We start from the raw sequence: 21,607 nt of genomic DNA on the forward strand, positions 1-21,607 counted from the left end.
CAACTCAAATTAGGTAAGTAATTGTCAGACACTTACAGAATTTAGGGAATTTTTTGTGTATTGAACATACATAAGGGGGTAAAAAAAAAAAAAAAAAACTTTTGTTATTCATACAAATACAGGCAAGTACCAATTACCTAGTGCTTCAGTTTATGTCCCTATACGGTTATCATATGTTCAGTATGCCTCACTTTGGGCAAATGAGCACCATTGCACACAATGGTCCCCTATGCTAGCCCCTGCTATCTCTGGACACCAGCCTGCATCATGTCGATTTTGTCCTTTGCTTAATTGAAAATGGGCAAAAATTGCAAAAACCACAGTCCATACGGAATGCTTAATAATAATAATAACAACAACTAAATAACAATAATAATTATATATCACATTAAAAAGCGCAATAACGCTTGTAAGTTCTTCTAGTACACTGCTACAGAACAGGATCACCCTACATAAATAACCTCCCATACATCTCCTACAGCAAAGAGCCAGAAAGTGACATCCACTGTGTACAGAACCCTAGCCACAAGAGACATCCTTCAGAAGCAGCCGGCTCCTTCCTTAATCTCTGTTTTAAAGTCTTTAATCTCTGGTTTTGGGTAGGAAGATAGGAATGTTATCTAATGGAGCAAAAGTATTTTGTGGTGAGTTTGTCGTTTCATTCCCAGGCCCTGAACTCATTAGTGATCAATTTTATCAGGTCTTTGCATGCTGACTGAGGGAGCTGTATGTAAACGTACAGTCAAGCGGAGAGCTCTATGGAATTTAGCATCATTAAGGAAAGAGACACAAATCAAACAGTGTATATTGATGCTTATAAATACTGCATAATACAACTACTTCAAAGACTTCAGGATGATTTTTTTTTATTTTATTTTAAGAGGCTCAATGTGCAGATGGGATGTGTCATTTAAAGTTGATTTGTGCAATGTTCTCCAAGTGTCACAGCTTATAGCAGATAGCAGGATAATAGCAGTGGTTCAGCGGTCCACACCTGTGGCAAGCCCCCTAAGGCTGTCAAATAGACCATCCGTGTATAATGTGTATATAATGTCCGTGTGTATGACACAAGGGGAAATGACAAGCATGGGTAGAATAAAAGGTATACAATTATTTTACAGTATACATAATGCACCAACTTCTTCCACTGTGATTTCTGCTACAATGTACAGCACTAACATAGTATGAAACTACAAGGAACAAGGCACCAGTTTACAAACTAAATGACTATTAAGATACTAAGTACATCTTCATGATACATACATTTAAAGGGAAACTGGATTATCTGTAGAGCATTACAGTGTAGCTGGACTCTGCAGTGCAGCCTTTAGCGCACACCGAGAACATTTCGTCTTCATGCTTCAGATCTCTAGATGTCACTCGTCTAGTATTTCCCTTTATTTTACAGCCTATAGTTAGTTTCTTCAAATGATCCATTTTATTTTCTGCGGATTAATATATAGTCAGACAAGTATCCACACAGGTAATCTGCTGGTGGTGGTAAAGGTTACAGGATGAAAAGCATGCTGTTATTTGCTACATGTTATATTAGAAAGCTCCCAGAAGCTCAAATGCACAAGAACATAAATGACTGGTCTGGAATTTACTCCGTCCTATTAAGTGTTAAAAAGCCGTGTGCTTTCTAGCTGCAAGCGAGTGACAGGCAGTGCCTTTGTGTGTGCAGTGAATAGGGGGAGTGTTTGTAAAAAGAGATCTGAGAAAGAACTACATCAAGGCTTCATACTTCCAAAGGGGTTTTTGTATTAGGCCGCAAATAAAACCAGATATTCAGCTACTGTCAGAGATGACAGCAGCCCTAACTGACAAAGCGGCTGCTGTTTACCAAGATGGAACCCGCCTCCCCGTTTAAAATACAACTTCTTTCTGAAATGGTCAAAGTACCATGTAGAACACCGCTAGAATTAGGAGTGTACAAAATACAGGATTCGGATATATTCCAACAGCTATTATTATGTATAACATTCAGGACTAAGCCAAACGCTTAGTATTCAACTATACAAATCCTAATTTCTCTGCTATTTAGTGTGTAGGACATAAATTTATTGCTGCTAGGAACTAAGCTTATAGGCAAGATTTATAATTCAAGCTCTCCAACTCCCCCTCCTTAATTGTAGCATGCAATGGCTCACAATTGTCTCAATCTTTAGTAAAAGGATTCTGTATTTGGCATATTAATAGTTAATATATATTCTTCAAACACCATGAGAACTGGATCATAAACGGATTATAGGGCCCTGATTGTCATATATTCGTATGCGTGGGGTAGAATGTGGAACTCGGTCAGAGACCCGTGTGTATGTAGTTAGATGGATCACCAGTGCTAGTGGAGGTTGTGGTTTTAGAATCTTTCAAGAAGTATTTCTTCAGTGTCAGATTCCTGACAAACTTCTGGATGTCGATCTATGTCTGAAATTTATTTATTTGCTGATTAGGTGCGAATTTTATTCCTTTTTTAAGGAGGAAAATGTGAGCTGATGCGAGTGCTTTACTACTAAGGTTGTAGATACCTTGCGAGTCGACAGTCTCTTTTGTAGCATTGTTATTTATATTTTTATGTTTTTGGGCTTTCTTACCCCCTCGGGTTCCTCGTCTGAATGTGACGATCTTCATGGTCAGTATTTAAACATATTATTTACGACTAAAAAGCCTTTCAGCTGCATAATATTTAAAAAATATATATTATGCTTTTTTTAATTTAAATTAAACTTGTTTCATTTATGAAAACACCAGTTTCCTCCAGTAAAAAGGCTTTTCACCCTTTGTTTTATGTATTGAACACTGGCTGATTTTCTTCAAACTTCAAGGGGTTGGCCACTGTTGTGTGCTTGTCCCCCAGGCTCAAATGTTCCCCATGTTTTTAACTAGATCAGCAATGCTCCTCTCAGTGACTACAGACAGCAGTCAATAATAATGTCCGTGTGTATGACAGCAATTTATTTTTTTGTGGTTTTCAGAACCCTCCTAATAACAGGTTTATTAATAATCAACCTATTTGTCGATCATTTTTAGGAGAGAAATGGCTTAATAAAAACATGTAATATTCCACAGAGAAAAACACTACTTTAGCATGTTGATCAATAAGTCTTACACCTGAAGTTGGTACAGGAAGAAGTTAAAATTAAAAACAAGAATTAACCACAATATTTTTCACAAAACAAAGATAATTGGTTACATTTAGCAGATTAATATTTTACTACAAACATCACTAAAAGGGATTGTTATCCAACATGATGTATGTTCCTAGTGAACTGACAGACTGAATTATGATAGAAATAATAAAACATAATTGCAGTAAAACCCATAGTATTTGACTCTATAGTTTTTTTTAACGCAGTACAATGTATGTAGGAAGGCAATTCATTACATGATGACAAAAGTGTGCAGGCTTGGAAGGCAAAACTGCTACCTCAGTCAGGGCTGGATTAACCCTAGGGCTAACTGGGCTACAGCCCAGGGGCCTCGGGCATCCATGGGGCCCTTGAAAGTGCTCAGCAGCATTAATGATCTGTCGGGGGCGGGGGCGCCCCCGGCGCGATCAATGCTGCTGAGCACTTTCACTGCAATCCTTCCCCGGTGCGCTGTAGTCTCCTTACTTAGGAGCTCTTGAGAGTCTCACTCTCACGAGATCTCCTCAGTAAAGAGTGTGCAGCGCTCCGGGGAAGGACTGCAATGCCAGGAGAAGGAGGTAAGTGCCCTTGGGGGTGGCGGCTCGGATCACAGGGGGGGGGGGCCCTCACTGGGGAATGGAGGCCCCCTTAGCCCAGGGGCCTCCATTCCCTTAATCTGGCCCTGACCTCAGTCAGCCAGTATGAGATTAACGGTCATACATGGAACAGGACAGACAAGACAATAGTGTTTTTGAATAGAAGGCGGTTTCACTTTCAGAAAAGGCGTTTCAATTGTGGGATTCAATCTTCATAAGCGGATGTGCCTTATAATTATAAAGAGGTTAGAAAAACAAGGTTGATTTTCTTTGAATAAAAAAGACCTTATAGGTGAGCTAATTAATAGAAATATATATGCCGAATGAAAGAAAGACCGCTACCGCATGAGACAGTGATGGCAAATTAACAAAGAGAATGTACAAATGGATTGAATGCCTCTCTTACAAGAAAGACTATCTGCAATTATTTTGGAGTTTAGGAATATTCTTCCCCCTTTGAAGCAAAATTGGCCACTGTCGCACTAGGGGTTTTGTTTGCCTTCTTCTGGATAAGCTCAATCAGAATGATGTAACTTTCCTTTACGCCCGCATGGGGTTTCATAATTATAGTTATTAAATAGTACTCACCTAAATTACTGTAAATGTGCTTCTATCCATTACGGATGAGTTTCAAACTAAGTAAAATAATCAGTGAATGGAAGTCTGTCTCAGATTGAGCGGTCTGGTGTTGTACTTTGAAAACCCAAATCGGTAAAGTAATGATTCAAAATTCCTTCACTTAAATGAAGAACTCATTAAATAAAATACTTACTTGCCCATAGTGTGTGAGTTGAACATTTTTTCATTGTTTCATTTAGACTTTCTGAACCATTATGTCACTACAGAAAGCTTTCACTGTATCTTGACTTTATGACTTTTTTTTTATTACTTTATTTGCTTTGTCTTTATTCTTTTCTCTATCAAAGACCAAATTACATCATTCTGCAGTAACCTGTGGTTTTGGTTGGGGGTTGTCTTCTATATAAGGACAGACCTTTTCAATTTACTTCTTATTCCCTTGGAGCAGGATCATCCTGGGGAACAATTGTCTGGAAGTTATGCTATTTGTATGCACTTAATTCATTATTCATTGTAAATGGAACTCCCTGAAGACCTTGCCAGGTCAATGGATAGCAATGCAGTACACAAAAAACAAGTTTTGCCTGTTGATCCTGAATCTTGGATTTATTGTTGAATAAAGAAAGTTAATTTGATACAATGATCTCTGATGATTACATTATTTATATAATTTTACTGAGCACTAGAGGTATGATTAACGAGTCCTTAAGATATGCACAGAAACACCTATAGTAAGTATATTCAGGAAGCTACATGACCATGTTTTTCCCTGCAACTTTCTGGATTATGCTGTAAAACAAAATAAATTCTTCATAAATATCCAGCACTGGAAAACACGTTTAAAAATAAATGAATTCAAACAAGCACTGTTCACTTGGCAAATGTATCAATGTAATTATATATTTTTTAAATGACGAAGGAAAGGAAAGGAAAGGAAAGAAGAAAAATAATGATTGAAAGGCACTACTGCACCTGATACGGAATGCAGAATCAGTCAATGAATAATGCTAGGGAACAATGCTGAGTGATGAAGATATAGAAAACAAAAAAACAAGGAATATCAGCATTAGAAAAATACCTAAATATTAAACAACATTGCTGATACTATCCAGAGTATCTCATTCTTTTTAGTAGTAAGCAGCTTGCACTGATAAAGAAAGTACACATGGCTCAGGCATAGCACACCATATTAAGACCTGGTGGTTTGGGCTGATCACAAACGACTAAGGGGTAAATGTATCAATATGCGGGTTCTTCAACACCCGCGTGTTCAGCCTCTTCCGCGATTAACTTTCAAGCGGCGCTAACCCTTTACAATGCAGCACCGCTTGAAAGTTAATCGCGGAAGAGGCTGAACACGCGGGTGTTGAAGAACCCGCATATTGATACATTTACCCCTTAAATGTATTGCCAAAATGGAAATACATGTAGCCCAAGATCTGCAATTCGTGGCTGTCTGGTGCTGTTCAGCATGCTCAGGCTGCTCTAGCGGCACTTCTGGACCAAAAGAGTGGGGTCTGGTGAGCAGATGAGTAGCCACCAGATATTTGGGGGTCTAATGCAAAGCTACCTGTGAAAATTCTGAACCCCAAAGTATTAAATATTCTCTTGCAACTTAATCTGCCATGTTGGGTGCAATTCTTCTTCACCACTTGTAAGAATCAACAGTGACCAAACTCTTATTGAACTCCTAATATTGAACTTTAAGTTAGTTATTCTTAAAAGGTTAAGTTTTTGAAAACATTACATTTCTACTCTATATCTAAACTATTATTGGTGATGCTAAAACAGTGGACAGGTTTTCATTCCACTGGGCTTCATTCGTTACGTAAGGGTTTCCCAAACCCAGTCCTCAGTGCTCCCCCCAACAGTGCAGATTTTCCATATCTCCTTGCTGGAGCACAGGTGTATTCATTACTGACTGACACATTGTAACAGATCCACAGGTGGTCCTAATTATGTCACATGTGATCCGGAAAACCTGCACTGTTGGGGAGCCCTGAGGACTGGGTTTGGGAAACCCTGCGTTACATCACAAATCAAGCTGTGATGTGCCGCCAATCAGATATCTGTCGTTCACAGTTTGGTGTGGGCAGAGTAATGAAAGCTATTGGTTGCTATGGGTTAAAACTAACCCATGTTCTACATGCAATATTTTATTGTATAAATGCTTATAATCATTGCTGTCATAAAGAGAACAACAATGTTATTCAACTGAAGGTTCTTTTTAAATTACTACAAATATATGCATTTATTTATAGTTTTTATATGCAGGCTTTATTAAGCTCCAGAAAGAAAGCAGATTAAAGCTATGAAGCAATACCTTTAAGTAGGTCATCCATAGAAAGATGGTGTATGAGACGATCTTGATCATCCACTTCCCATTGTAATGTGGTCACCACTCTTTTTTCAGAGAAATTAACTGGAAGTAAGAACAAGAGACCTCGCAAGGTCCAGTGTAATTGGCTGCAGAGTGTGGACTTCTGTGGACTGTGTCAAGTCACAGTCCACAGGAGAGATGCTGAATCACCAACAACTACAAGTGAGGCACTGAAGTTCAATGGACACAAGGGGTGTTAGCCAAGTGCCCACCATGGCACTTCCTAGTAACAGAGTATATATGTACACAGGCTGCAAAAAAGATTATCTCTGCCTCCCTCCAACCTAGGATTTAAGGGCTGCAGTGGATGAACTTAACGAGTTTTTTCTCTGTCAAAGGGCTATGAATATAGTGAACAAAATGCTTAAGGGAAGATGACAGGAAAGAGGACAAAAAAAATGGAGATGGTATCTTAGCCTGGAATATCTGCTGTGAAGAAGCAGTACCCAAAATACCATTGTAATAGCAGCTGCACCGAGGCATGAGGAGCTACAGGAGACCAGTACACCTGACAGCACCATGATCCAATATATTTCCTGCCTTCACTTGATACAGCTCGGGGTAGAGTCAGACAAATGGCAGGAGTCCTGATGAGATAACCCTACCACAGTAAGGAGTCAGAAGGAAGGGCAATGAGGTGTATAAACAACCAATCTATGCCTCACTACCACCTAGAAAAACCCTTTAATCTAAAACGATTACTCCAACACAGCGTAAATTGTACTTCAGAACACCTATTAAATATGTAGGCATTGTTCTGTTTGTGCAGTAAGCTTTTTTGATACATTCACAAGTGTTTGGGGACTGTCAGGACCACAAGTGTGGTCTTTGTCTATGCACCACTAATGTCTTAAGGCTGATTACCCACCAATACTGTGTCACAGGTGTTTAACGCGTCAAATGCGAATGTGTTTGTTATGCAGAGGTTAACAAGAGGGTGGGGGAAGTGAACATAGGACACTCCATAGATCCCAGCATTGTGGTGAACACGAATATATTCCCAATCGCAAGTGTAAATGCAAGTGGGTATAGGGTAATTGAAAAATCGCTTGTAAAACTGTTCAGTTTGACCTCAATGCATAAACAAGTGACAGTACAAGGTACTATGTCTTAGTTGCCTTGTAACAAACAAGACTTCCTTGCCCCCACTATTAGCACATCCTTAGATCAGTGTGCCAAGTGTACCCACTGCATGGCGCTGCAAACCTAATGTGGCTCCGTATTAATAAAGGCAAATAATAATATTCAGTGGAATTTTACTGTATTTAAATAAATGATCCCTACTTCAGGTAATGTAGTTTAGTAATGTAAACCCATCGAATGGGAAATACAGAACCTCAGACTATCCTCAGTCAAAATACTAAGCCCCTATTCATTACATACACAGCTCACATGTCAGTGTAAGATCACTGATCTGAGCAACGACAAGTTCCACGTTCTCGCATACTTACCAACTCTCCTGGACTGTCCGGGAGACTTCCGAAATTCAGGTCGGTCTCACGGGCTCCTGGGAGAGCTGGCAAATCTCCTGCATCCTGCTGTCTTCCCAAAATGACACGATTCACGGCGAATCGCTCCATTTTGGCCCCGCCCCCCGCAACAAAACGGCATTTATGTCGCGGGGGCAGGGCCAAAATGACGCGATTGGCCGCGCCCCAATCCCTCCCGCCCTCCAGTCAATCGCATCTCCCGGATAGAACTTCGCAAAAGTAGGTAAAATTGATGTTCTGCCATATGTATTGTTACAGGGTTGCTGAAATTAATGGGCATAAATGGGCATTCTGTAAAAACTGTGCTGGTTATTTATAAATGTCATGCACTTGCTCTATGCCAGGTACGATCAGCAGTAGGACAAATCCAGTATTTGGTCACAAAGAATACTTAACTCTTTTATAAAAGGCCCTCACTATGTGTGATGGTCATACCATGCAGCTTTAGCTGTTGTCAAATCAATCATTTAAAAATGGTAAATATAAAAACAGATTATTTTAATACACGGTTACAGAATATGTTGGCTTTTTTTTTTAATACCATAAACTAATTATAAGCTTAAGTGTCAATGCTAAATATTTGTTTCTTCGCAGCTGGGTTTTAAGTGGAATCACCCTGCAGAGACAAGTCAATCGGCACCGCTTCTTAATCACACCTAACGAGAAGGAATTCAAACGCACAAAGAACAAGTTCATTGATTAAGAATCTGCATATCTGAATTCCTGCCATACAGAGAGGAAGGAGGAAAATCAAAGCTCAGCAAATCAGTTATCCCAGATAGAAGGTGCACTCAACGCTGGACATCTAAAGACAGATCAGGAAACTGAGGGCTCTCCAGCAGTTGCTAAATAGTAACTTCCAGCAGGCCGTTACACATACTAGTGCATGTATTCTGGCTCCCGGGTTTGTCAACATGCTCTGTCATGGAAGAGGACAGAATCGTTGTACAATATTCCTTAAAGATGCAAAGTTATTGTTTCCTGTTCTGCAATCACAGTCCAATTAAACATGGTTTTAGTCATTTAGGGGCTGATTGAATTAGCTGTGAGGTTCCGCAGTACCACAAAAAAGGCAATTATGGTAAAGAAAACTTTGCTCATTTTTGCTCGTACCTCTGTGAGCGAAGATAATTACCTGATCATCACACGTAAACATAACGCATGATGTTACTACTGTAACATACAACAAACCGAATCAACCCTAAGGGGAAGATTCAACTGCCAGCGATGTAGCGCGTGGACATCACCGCCATGTCCACTAAACAAAGCCACTGGGTTAGTAATTTCCGCTCTTACTTTCTGCGAACATCTATGAGGTGTGAGAAAATTGAGTGGAGATTCCTGTAAGATCTCTGAGGCGATGTGACTCCGTGGACATTCCAGACCTGCCAAAGGTGACAACCAAGACAGCGGGCTAGGGAGACTGTGGTGGTGTTCACTGTGAGAGATAAATTAGGAGGTGGTGACTCTGAGGAGGGGGGAAGCTTTGTTTTGTACATGTTGAGCTTTAGCATTAGGAATGCATGTGGAGATAGCAGAATGACTGTTGGTCACACAAGATTGTAGAAGTATGGGCAGCATGGTGGCTTAGTGGTTAGCACTTCTGCCTCACAACACTGGGGTCATGAGTTTGATTCCCGACCATGGCCTTATCTGTGTGGAGCTTGTAAGTTCTCCCCGTGGTTGCGTGGGTTTCCTCCCACACTCCAAAAACATACTGGTAGGTAAATTGGCTGCTATTAAATTGGGAGGAGAGAAAGTATGCTGGGCCAGGAGACTTGTTTCTTTTTTTTTTTAAAGTGATGAGTGTGTGCGTTTAAAGAAAGATGGGAATGTGCCAGTGGAGAGAGACAGATTGAAGAGGTAAGCTAAAGACTTAGTAATGATATGAGGCTCCAGTCACAATTATGAGGTAGAATTGTGGTATCAATCAGACCTATGTGCTGTTAGAGGACCCTGCTCCTTTATAAACGGTGTTCTCAGGCTGAGGAACAGGATCCCTATCTAATTTGGCCCCATACACTCCACCATGTTATTATGGATGAAAGATGACCATACACATAGTCCAACTGCAGTCAGCTTCTACACACATTTACCAACATGGGGGATATTGATTCTTGTTACAAATAATTTAGATCGGATCATTATTGAGCACAGTGGTTGGTTTAAAGGCCAGAGAAGAGGCAACATTACAACATGTGTGGACATCATAACGCAGTTATTCCCACAACAAGGCAATGCCACTGTCTTGCACATTCCTGCCCTGACTTAAATGACATGAGCAGACAGGTCAGGTCAGTCCTTACACAAGATCAGCACACTCAAACCATCTGCAATGCAGTAAACATTCCTATTATTCCAATTGACTACTTATTATATCCCAATACACTAAAGCTGGGGGCCAAGGTGGGCAAGAGATGAAGATTAATAACAAAAAGGTCTTCTTAGAAATCCAAACCTTAATAAAGGGTCATAAAAAAAAAAATGCTCTTATCCTGGCAAATATGAGGAGTACCGAGTTAAAACTCTAATCTACAGACTGCTGAGGAATTTCCCAGTTTTAAACAATTGTATACTTGTTGAATAGTCACAAGCCTTATTAAAGGGCCTTAAAAAAGTCTTGTTCTCTATTGTTTTTCCCTTTCATCTGGTCAAGTTCTCCAGACAGCACTACAGGAACAGAGTAGAGCTCTAAAATAAAAGATCTGTTTCAAATAAACCACACAAGATAAGTTTGATTAAATTAGCATGGCTTTTTGGGTTTAAACTTTTGGTTTCCAGAGCTTTTTATTTTTCACGGAGAGAAAATATCCACTTCTGTAAAGTTAATTACCTCATTTATGGAAAGCTAACATCATTCTTTGGACGACAGAGGGCATGCAGGCTTGAGAAATGGCAGGTGTTGGCACTGGAAAACTGCCAGCAAGAGAGCATTTTTCCCTTGTCCCCTGAGGGATTATAATGGGAGGATGAATAAAAAGAAGTGATATATATTACCTATCACTGCTAAATTATGAATATGTAACTAAAGGTCAGCCATTCATAGGCGTCTTGTAACAATCCGCCTAAGGAACACATCAGCATACTGAAGACAAAAGGATAAATGACAGCTGCTTTCCAGAGCATACAAGTCAAATGCTGCATATTGTAGAAACCAAGGTGTGTTCCACTGGGTCGTACCAACTTGAAGAGCAGGGAAAGCCGTCTACCCAGATTTAGGGGTCTTTATATCTGGCCACACACACACACACACACACACACACACACACACACAGAATGTAATCAGATTTGATTGGATCGGACAGCTATCACACTGGTGTATGTGGGTGTCCACCAGCTGACCAGACTAAATGCAATATGCTTGCTAACATACAAAATGGATCTTTGTTGTATTGTTTTTTTCTTACATATTTACACACATACAAAGCTACAACAACAAAAATCAACAAGTTTGCCTTTTAGCAAGGCTGCCAAAATGAAGTAGCCATGGTTGACCTGTGTGTATGTGTGTCAGGCGCCGTCTTGTTTCTGCCTCTAGGCGGGCGCCTGTCTCCTTGCAGAATCGGCGCCCCGCTGCTTAGATACGCTTGCCGTTCTATTCGCATGCGTACGCCGAGCTTGGCAACCGGCACTTAGCAACATGCCGCTGTTCCTGTTGGCCACCAGTACGCATGCGCTAGACTGTACGGTCCGTCGGCCTGCGACTAGCTAGCAATTGGTTGCAGTTTTCCCGCCGATTTATGCACCTATCAGGGATCCCTTTCCTCTATTTAAGGAACTCACTGAGGCCATTTGCTTGCCAGAGTATTTGGTCTTCACCCTTGCTCCAGCATTTGTTCCTGTGTTACTGTTTATTGGATTCTGACCTTGGCTTGTTCCTGACTTTTCCTTTGGTTCCTTATTTTGGCTTAGAGTGATTATTGGTACTGACCCGGCTTCCTGACCATTCTCCTGCTTCTGATTTGGCTATATCCGTATCTCTGGTTCTGACCCGGCTTGCTGACTATCCTTCCATCCTGCATTCTGGTGGGCTGTCACCGCTGCCTCAATGGTTACCTCGCCAGCTGACTGATACTGAGGGCCGCGACCTGCGCGTCCCTTGCAGCGAAGTGCAAACCTCCTTGCGGGGGTCCCTGGTGAAAACCAGGGGCGTGTTAGTCTCCGAGCCTCAGTACTCAGTAGCGCCAACTGCTGGCAGGTATCACCAACTCCACCTAGTGATTCTGACAATGTGCAACGCACAAAAAGTGTAAGACAGAACACGGACAATGCAACACTGACACAGTATTGTAGTGCCAAGTGTAACAGCAGCAAGCCAGAAGAAACACTTCTGCCATACCGACAATTATGCATGATGTTGACAAAACTCTGAATAAAAGCACAACAGACAAGTGAGATTGTTCCACATATTTGATATACATAAACATATTAGAGAAGATGATGGACTTTTGTATACAACCTTGTTACCCAGTTCACTTTAAGCTAGAGGGAAGCCGCTAATGCCAAACATTGCTATTATGTGACGGCACAGGATACATCGATTACCACATCCCTGCCGTCCTTCACATCATCTGCCGGTCTGTGAGGGGACAGCTTTGTGAACAAATTCAAGACATTTGCCCTTCAACAGGAATCTTGATATAAGAATCCTCTTAATATTTCTCTTATACAAAGAAGTTGTATGTATTAATTTTGATGGAAGATTGTTGTATTTTTAAGAAACATTTGACAAGAGCCTCACATTGTAACTATGTGTTGTTGAGCAACCTTACTTCTTACACTCTCACTTTGTCTGAGACTTTCCTCTCGTCTCCATTCTAATTTATGCTTATAACATTTACTGGCTGTAAAACATGTCACCATAGTTTACAATATGCATAGAACAGAACTCCTGTCTTTATGTACTTATTAGCAAAAAGTACCTTAACGATTGCCTTGTCAGAGTACGGCAGGAAAATGCCTAGGCCTTGCATCCAAAGAAGGCCCAGTATTCACACAGACTGTAAAGCTAGGTATGTGCTACAATTTTTTCACCCGATTATGGTGCCAATCACACAATAAACAACTGTTAGGTCCGATATTAATGTGTACACTCCCACAGCACATCATTTAATTTAATTTGATTTTATAACCAGACTAAATATCTTATAAAACGATGTCGGGCAAATTCTGCAGTGTATGCATGACCAGCATTGTATGCAGATCTCGGTAGAGTTCACAGAGTCACAATATTTTCAGCAGACGGTTATGACAGATGAAGAGCACAGATCTGAAGGTAAATCGTGCAAGTGTGTATGCATTAATCGGCATGCTGATCGGGACTTTCAGTGGTTGTTAAAACCACTAATGATACCACATTAGGAGAATCTTTCTGTAGTGTGTACCTAGCTTAAGGCCTTAAACAACAGTAACAAATAATAATACTATTGTGAAAATATTTTCATTGTTGCCCTTAAAAAGCAGAGGTTTTTTTTTTACCTTAATACGCAGTCCTTAGCAGTGGGTGTCCTCATATATTTTGTAACTATAGACCTGTGAGTTTTAAAAGTAGCGATTTGCAGGCATAGAACTGGCCTAGCAAATGTACCACATCTTTGTGTGCTTAATGATTCATTGAGTTTGTATAGGTTTATAATACTTCTATGTACACAAACATTATTTAGACACACACACCCAGATCAATAACATTTTACTGTTCCCTTGTTCTGTTCATCTCTATAGCAGTGGTTCTCAATCCGGACTCTGCCAAGACAACCAGCAGACTGGATCTTAAAGGGAAATGCACTGCTTTAAAAAAAAAAAAAACTTTTCTACAGATGACAACAGAAACAGTGCAAAGTTACTGTCACAATTTCCTTTTACCACTCACAAACAGAGTGCAACTGGGTGGGATAACTTGCAAAATAGTCATAACCAAATTTGTAGTGGAGGACATCTGTGTTTGAGCAAGATTTTCTCCATTGGTGCTCAACAAGTACAGGAGCACTTCAGGTGACAGATCTGTGGGAAGTGCCAAGTTTGGGGTTTGGATGATAAGGCGAGCCAAAAGGGAAGGTGTTTGTGGTCACAGAGCGAGAGGGACAATTTGGTGAAGCTAGAGGCGGAACGGATATGGAGAACACGAGGTCCAGGAACTGTCCACTGCAATGGGTAGGAGATGACGTCTATGTTGAGGGATGGAGAGAGCAGTTTAAAGGCAGTAGTGTTGTCAATGGGGATGTTGAGATCCACAACACTAAGAGTGGGTATGTCAGTGGACAGAATGTGAGAGAGCCAGGCTGCAAATATGTAAAGGAATTCTGAGACTGGGCCTGGGGCTTGACAGATGACTGCTCCATGAAGATGGAACAGAGAGAAGAGACAGATGGTGTGAACTTCACATGGAGGAGAAGCAGAAAGAATATTCCAGGAATGAGTGTGAAAGTGCCAGCTAAGGGAGAGTAGTGTGGGTGAGGTACAGGCTTCCTAGGGGAGAGCTGCAGAGGAAGCTGTGTCAGAAGGGCAGAGCCAAGTTCAGTAATGGCAAAGAGGCTGAAGCAATTAGAAATTAATAGGTGATGGATGTATACGAGTTAGTTGCAGACAGATCCAGCTTGAGTGGGGAGGGAAAATGAGAGAATGAGGTTTGAGGTATGTAGCAGGAGGGGTTTTAGGGTGAAAAGAGGAGAGTGAATGGATTGTGTGGGGTCTAGGATTGGTGAGTGTGGGTGAGAAAGAGGATCAAGGACAGTGATATTTGGGTGTGTAGGATGTTCCACTTTGTATAGACTGGAAAGAGAGGAGGGAGCAGTGAGCAAGTAATAAAAGAAAGGGTTGAAGTGGAGCGTAGTAGAAGGAAGGTGGATTAATATACACATGGATGGGTAGTGAGAGAGAATGCTACACACTGGAGTTAGGAGGTACAGTATTCCTAGGGAGGAATTCAATTGACATTGATGCATTCACCTCCATGTTATGCTGAGTGAAAATATCTGTTTCCAGTTTACTGCTTCTTAAACCCAGTCAGTAAGAAAGTAGAAAGAACAACATGAATGAAAATCTGGATACCTTTGTCTTTGAGCATTTATAGTCTACCTAGTTGGAAGAGCAGCCCCTCAAGCCATTCTGGTGGTAGTGTACTACAGGATTTGAGGAAGGAGCAGAGTTCTACTGCTAGTGGGGAATCGCATCTTTTTTTCTTACTATTGTAAATCTGGAAAGCTACATGCTGCTAAATGATAAAAATACATGAGTAATTATCACAATTTCCTAGTCTTCAGCTATCTGTAACTAAGCCTAGAAATAGCTTTACACAGGTCATCATGGACAACCAGTTCCACAAAACAAGAAAAAAATATATTGCTGTCCATAACTATTAATCAAACATTTGTTTTCATTTATTAAAACTGCCTCTATATAAAATGACAAAATCTGATTAGTAATTCCGGACCACACCATCTATTTTCATAACACCAGTTTCTATTATGCTAGTGAAATATGGGTGCTTTGAGTGCACACGTATCACCACACCATGGAATCTGGGTTCCTGGCACACTAGGGCTATCACACAAACACTATGTGCCTGTGCCTAGGAGGCAGTGCAACGGTCACGTATCTGGCATAATAGTGTAAGTCTTGGGTTCTCGGGGCCAAATCAGTCTTCATTTTAAGATATGCTTTTCCCTTTTGCTGGCCAAATGCTGTGATACCATCCAACTGGACCAATATCACAGTGTGAGCAGTCCCAAAATAACCACCATAATGATAATAATCCAATCAAAGTCAGAATATAATAAACAGAAGATCTGATAAAAGACCCCAACAAGATCCAGATGCTCAGTCCAGGAGGTTTGTCATATAGTCAATTTAGCCACATAAATTTGTGGCCAATCTGGATTCTCTTCTTTTTGACACTATGGGCTAGATTTACTAAGCTGCAGGTTTTAAAAATGGGGATGTTGCCTATAGCAACCAATCAGATTCTAGCTTTCATTTATTTAGTACCTTCTACAAAATGACAGCTAGAATCCGATTGGTTGCTATAGGCAACATCCCCAATTTTTCAAACCCACAGCTTAGTAAATCTAGCCCTATGACTGTTAATCAGGATTGTACTCTGTATGACTAATTACATCTCTTACATACTTTTTCCTTTTTAAAACATAAATTAGAAAAATGGAAGGCGGTAGCATAAAACATAGTTTTCAAGCAGCACAACACTAGGTCTTCTGGTTTCCAATCAGACAACTATAAGCAGATTTACAAGCACATTAATATACACATTATAAACCACACAAACAACACTCCAAACTAACTGCCTGTCAGCAGGGATCTGTTTATGTGCAGGATAATTTACCTCAGGAATACATAATGTTGACATTTGTTCAGAGAAGCACAAAAGCGGAGGCCGGTGGCATAGACCTACCTTGTGAAGGATGAACCAGGTGGCGGCCGTGAGACCCTGCAGCTCTCTCCATACACAGCACAAATCCTGCCAGACACAAACATAAGAGGAGAAATGTTGGTTTTTTCTGTGACTATGTCCCCTCCCTACACCTGTTTTGAATAATTTCAGCAAGAAACAATGGGTCTCATTTAATGCAAATTATCATTTGTTCATTCCTGCAGACATTGTTTCAGAGCTTTTCCTCTCCACGCCATCTTACAGAGAGCAATACTGAATCTGACATATACAAATGTCCCAGCATGGAACCAGCTCTCTTTTTGTGACTGGCACAAACTTGGAGACGTCACACTCCTTACAAAGAAATAGTGGGAAACCAGTTAATGCATAGCTGTGATTTATTATTAGAAATTTACAGTTTTACACACATTTAATAATTTAGTCTACAATTTAACCAACTAAGCACTGTACCCTTTACCTCAAATAGCCAGATATTGCAAAAGTGCAATGCAAATTTGATTCCTAGTGAAATAAATAGAGCCTGTACCATGTATTATGTAAGGTCAAATATTTTTAACATGTTTTAACTTTCAACTTTTCATGCATTGCAATTTTACCATATCATGAGAAATAGGTGGTTCCACATTTTAGAAAGAATTGTGGTACAAAAATGACACATATCTGACCTATTTTAAATGTGATTTTCATGAAGTCACTAATGCGTGAAAAGCACCAAGACATGAGGTTATTTGTGAACGAGACCTACACCGAGCATCTACATAACAAATCCTACTAATGTATATCACAGCATGATACAAATTGGAAATCTGAACTAGATATTTAAATCTATAAAAGCTTTGAAACCCCCAATAATACTGTAGCCAATAAATAGGTAATGGTATGGTGTTATTAGATTACATAATCACATACAAATCAGACTAAGAACTGGGCCCTGTCTCTATGAAAGTTGCATTTGCAGTAAATTAAAAAATACACATTGGGCCTAATTCATTAAGGAGAGCAAAGCAAGAAAAGGAGTACATTTGCTCTCGGACAATACCATATTACCATGCAAGGGGAGCATATTAGTTTATTATATTGCACATAAGGAAAATACTCGCTGCTTTTTCATGTAGCACACAAATACTTGATAGCTTTATTATTAAGGAATGAAATTTAAAGTTGATCTAGGACATGCCCTACACCAACTATAAATATGTCCCCACATTTTAAATTTCCCTCCCCATCCTATGCAACATGGTTTTGCCAAGGTACAAATTTATTCTTATTTTGCTTTACTTTCCTTAATGAATGAGGCCCATTGGAGTGCAAAATATCTCATGTTCATATGTCTTACAGAACTTTGTTGGGGGGGATTCAATTCCCCCCGAATTAGTGTGGCGTTAAAGCTATTACCGTTATTACGGTAATTTTAACCTGGCTTTCAGCTCTGGGAGCTGTGAGCAAAAAGATGAAGTTGAAACTACTGGAATAACGGCAATAATGTGCAGGCCGCATTACTTTTACCAGTATCGCGGCCAATTGAAAACCCCCCCCCCCCTGTATGTTGGGTATATTTTAAGTATTGAAAGATTTAGCCACACACAAAGAGTTTGGAAAAATAATAAATAGCTGCAACATGGAGGAGAAGTCCCCCCAAGCCCAAACAATACAGCATATGATTCTTATTTATGTTGCACAGAAAATGCACATTCCAGGAAGGAATGCAATTAGACTGCATACACATGAAATCCATTAGGACAGAACAAAACTTACTATACCAAGTATTCACATGGCGAGCTCGGGCAGCCAACAGATGCAGCAGCTCCAGGCACAATCATTATTTCTGAACAATTTTTAAACGTAAATCTTGGAAAGGAGAGCGAGACAGGAGAGTTGTTTGTGTATTTACATACTAAACTCAAAGAAATGGATACAAGGTGAAATATCCCTCAACCCAATTCCAAACAGAAATTTCCAATTGACCCAAAATACTCAATTGTCTCCCCCATTTTTCCGCTTTCCTTGCTACAAAACTTCAGGCCCAATATATTACTTTCCTTTTTTATAAGGGAACATATTCTCAACAAGTTAACCCGTGCATGATACTCATGCATTCTAGTCAAATCAAGCTACTTAAGGTGTTAAAAAAGGTTCTTGTCATGCATTTGGGCCATAGCCCAGGCCTCAACCACCAACCACTCCCCACTGTCACCCCCGGCAACCACCAACCACTCCCAACTGTCACCCCTGGCAACCACCAACCACTCCCAACTGTCACCCCTGGCAACCACCAACCACTCCCAACTGCCACTTCTCCTTCAAGAAATATATATATATATTTTTTTAAAATCTTTATAAACACTTTTAACAATTAACAAATTAAATTAACAAATTAAAAACATCTTAGTATACCAAATTTCAGCCCTTTCTGAATTATTTTTTCCACACACACTAAGAATTTAGTAGGTCAGTGTTTAACTCCGCCCAGCAGGTGGCGCTGCAGCTTGGTTTTATTTTTTCCACACACGCACACACACAGACAGACTAACACACGCCACTAAGCATTTATATTATAGATAAAAAGTGCAAACAGGGTAGTATGATTCATTAATAAATAGCTATATTATAAACTGTTGTTATAAAGCAAGTCAGTAACATACACACCGTGGATGCAGCCATTTTATGGGCTAAACCCAAATTTAGAGAATGCAGCTAAACAATTTGCTAGGAGCCAAAAACACAACTCTAAAAGCAGTACGAAAAGCCAGCAACACAGATAATGCAGCAACACGCCTTAGTGTAGGTACATACTACAGAACTCTCCAACTAATGTGTTATCTACAACGATTTTACCAACGATTGAAAAAATAATAAAAAAAAAGTCACGATTAGCATGCATACACACTATACATGTCTTAAAATATTTACCTTCAGATCTGTGCTCTTCAAATGTCATAATCATCGGCTGAAAAGATTATGACTCTGTAAACTCTATGGAGATCCTGATCATGAGTGCACACACTGATAAACAATCAAATGAAACGACGATTGGTACTTTGGAACAACTATCGCTTATCGTTTAAATATACACACTAATGCGGCATTGGCCCGAATGGTCATTTATCGTGTGATTGACCCAACAGATTGGGGAAAAACCTGTAGGGTGTACAGAGCCTTTGAGTGAAGCCTGTTTATTCACTAGGGATCAGCAACACAAATGACAATGCAGAGACAATGAACCAGTGGCGCCATTAAGAATGCAGTCATTCATTGGCAGAGTATCACATCCGCCTTTGGTCATCTTCTGATCAGACTAATAGACCCAAGGATGGTTATATAAAAAGCTCACCCCCTGCTATCTGAATGCATGTGATGAATGATGTCTATCAAGATGCTACATTATGAGCCATTAAGGATCAATATAGAAGAAGCAAAGCAGTTTCTTTTGCTTGTAAGCCACAAGTGAACAGTATTGTAGTCCATGGCTGGACAAACCTCAGGATGCAGGTAGCCAATACACCTAAAACATTGCTAGCTTTAGGCTGCCATTTCTATTCATGTCAATGGACACACATTAATAATATTTATTACAATTATTACTTATTGTGCAAACAAAAAAAAGGTAAAAAAAAATATGATGGTAATCTATTATATTTTTGTGGCATATGTGCAGTTTGTTAATCGATAAATTCAATAAAAATAACTAAGATATGTTTTGAGGTCGTTCAGTGGAGCACATTCAGAGAATTAGTAGTATGATACTGAAGAAAATGGCAGCATTGAAACTGGTGCATACACACGTCTACACAGTAGTGGCAGTATATAAAGCAGGACAGACATAAAGGGGTCTTTCACTTTATTTAGTAAGTTTAATAAATATTCTCACTGCCCAATAATCGTACTTTAGGGACCACTGTCATTCATGGTATTTAACAGGGCTCGGGAATGCACTTATAGATGTCGATCATCTTCGGTACTGCTTGGCTCTATCTTTAGCAGGGGAAATTAGACACAGCAGTGCTAATTGAAAACCTTAGGGCCACGGTGTCAGATCTTAACTTGTCAACCTTACTCCTCATGCTTCGCACCATGGGGTTGGGGCCAAAATGACGCCATTCACAGCTAATCGTGCTATCGAGGCCTCCATCCTGCAAACTTCACTAGGAAGTGGGCAGGATGCAGGTGTATGATCTGCTCTCCCGGGAGTCTCCCAGACATTGTGGAGTAGCAGACAATCATGTGCTATGAAAAGAGGTAAGCAGTGTTTAATGTGATCTGTAATGGTCCCAGCTATAGGTGCAAATAGTGCATCCATGTAGTAATTTGTTCTGATCTGCGAGTTACACTACCGTCAATGATCCAGATGGCTGCAGTATTTCCTGAGCACATCGAACAAGGCATAAAGGAAATTCTCTGAATACAATCATATGAACAGGCCATCATAGTCTAGGAAAAAAGATGTTTGACAATTGTGTACAATCTTTGCAACCCAAGTGTGCGCGCGTGTGTATGTTTGTTTGTATATATAAAAAATTATCTGATACATAGAAGAACTACTCTAAAGCAATATCAAAAACCTTTGTACTGGACAACAAAATCTGTGCATGTGGTGACAGCCTTAAGACATATCACTAATGAACTATTATCTCACCAGGAGAAGATTTTCCATTACATTACTAAACTGAAAACCTAACTGGGCAGGGACATACTCACTATAGTGATACTACTACCTTAATACGGAAACATTGGTTTGCGTATTAAGAGGTGTCTAACAAAATTCCAAAGCTTTTCCTGAAATATATACACAGACAATACAAGTGGAATATTGGGCTGCCATGGAGTTTCTCAATGAGATAAAGGGAAATAATGATTTAATTTCCTTATCAACTCCACAGCACCCATAATGAATGGGACTTAACCAAGCACAAATTAAAAAGATGATGGTCTCAAGCAAATCCAGCATAAGACAGTGACAAGAGAATTTTGTTTGCTTGTTTATTGAATAACCTCTTGAAGGATTTTCCCTTCAAACTGAGCATCAGCAGAAG

The 21,607-nt window shown here is 40.0% G+C and overlaps 1 protein-coding gene across 5 annotated transcripts in view; it reads right to left on the reverse strand.

Annotated features, from left to right (window-relative positions):
* The window catches only part of TANC2 (tetratricopeptide repeat, ankyrin repeat and coiled-coil containing 2), a 347,174-nt gene that overhangs the window by 225,173 nt on the left and 100,394 nt on the right, over positions 1–21,607 (reverse strand). For 4 of the 5 annotated variants that reach the window (XM_075177371.1, XM_075177368.1, XM_075177369.1 and 1 more), the window contains one exon: positions 16,578–16,643. The exons of the other annotated variant lie outside the window; for it this stretch is intronic. The gene's annotated coding sequence lies outside the window, so the exon portion shown is untranslated. The remainder of the gene's footprint in view (positions 1–16,577; positions 16,644–21,607) is intronic. 5 annotated transcript variants of the gene reach the window in all.

The sequence above is a fragment of the Mixophyes fleayi genome, chromosome 6, assembly GCF_038048845.1.
Source record: "Mixophyes fleayi isolate aMixFle1 chromosome 6, aMixFle1.hap1, whole genome shotgun sequence".
In the NCBI taxonomy this organism is placed as follows: Eukaryota; Metazoa; Chordata; class Amphibia; order Anura; family Limnodynastidae; genus Mixophyes; species Mixophyes fleayi.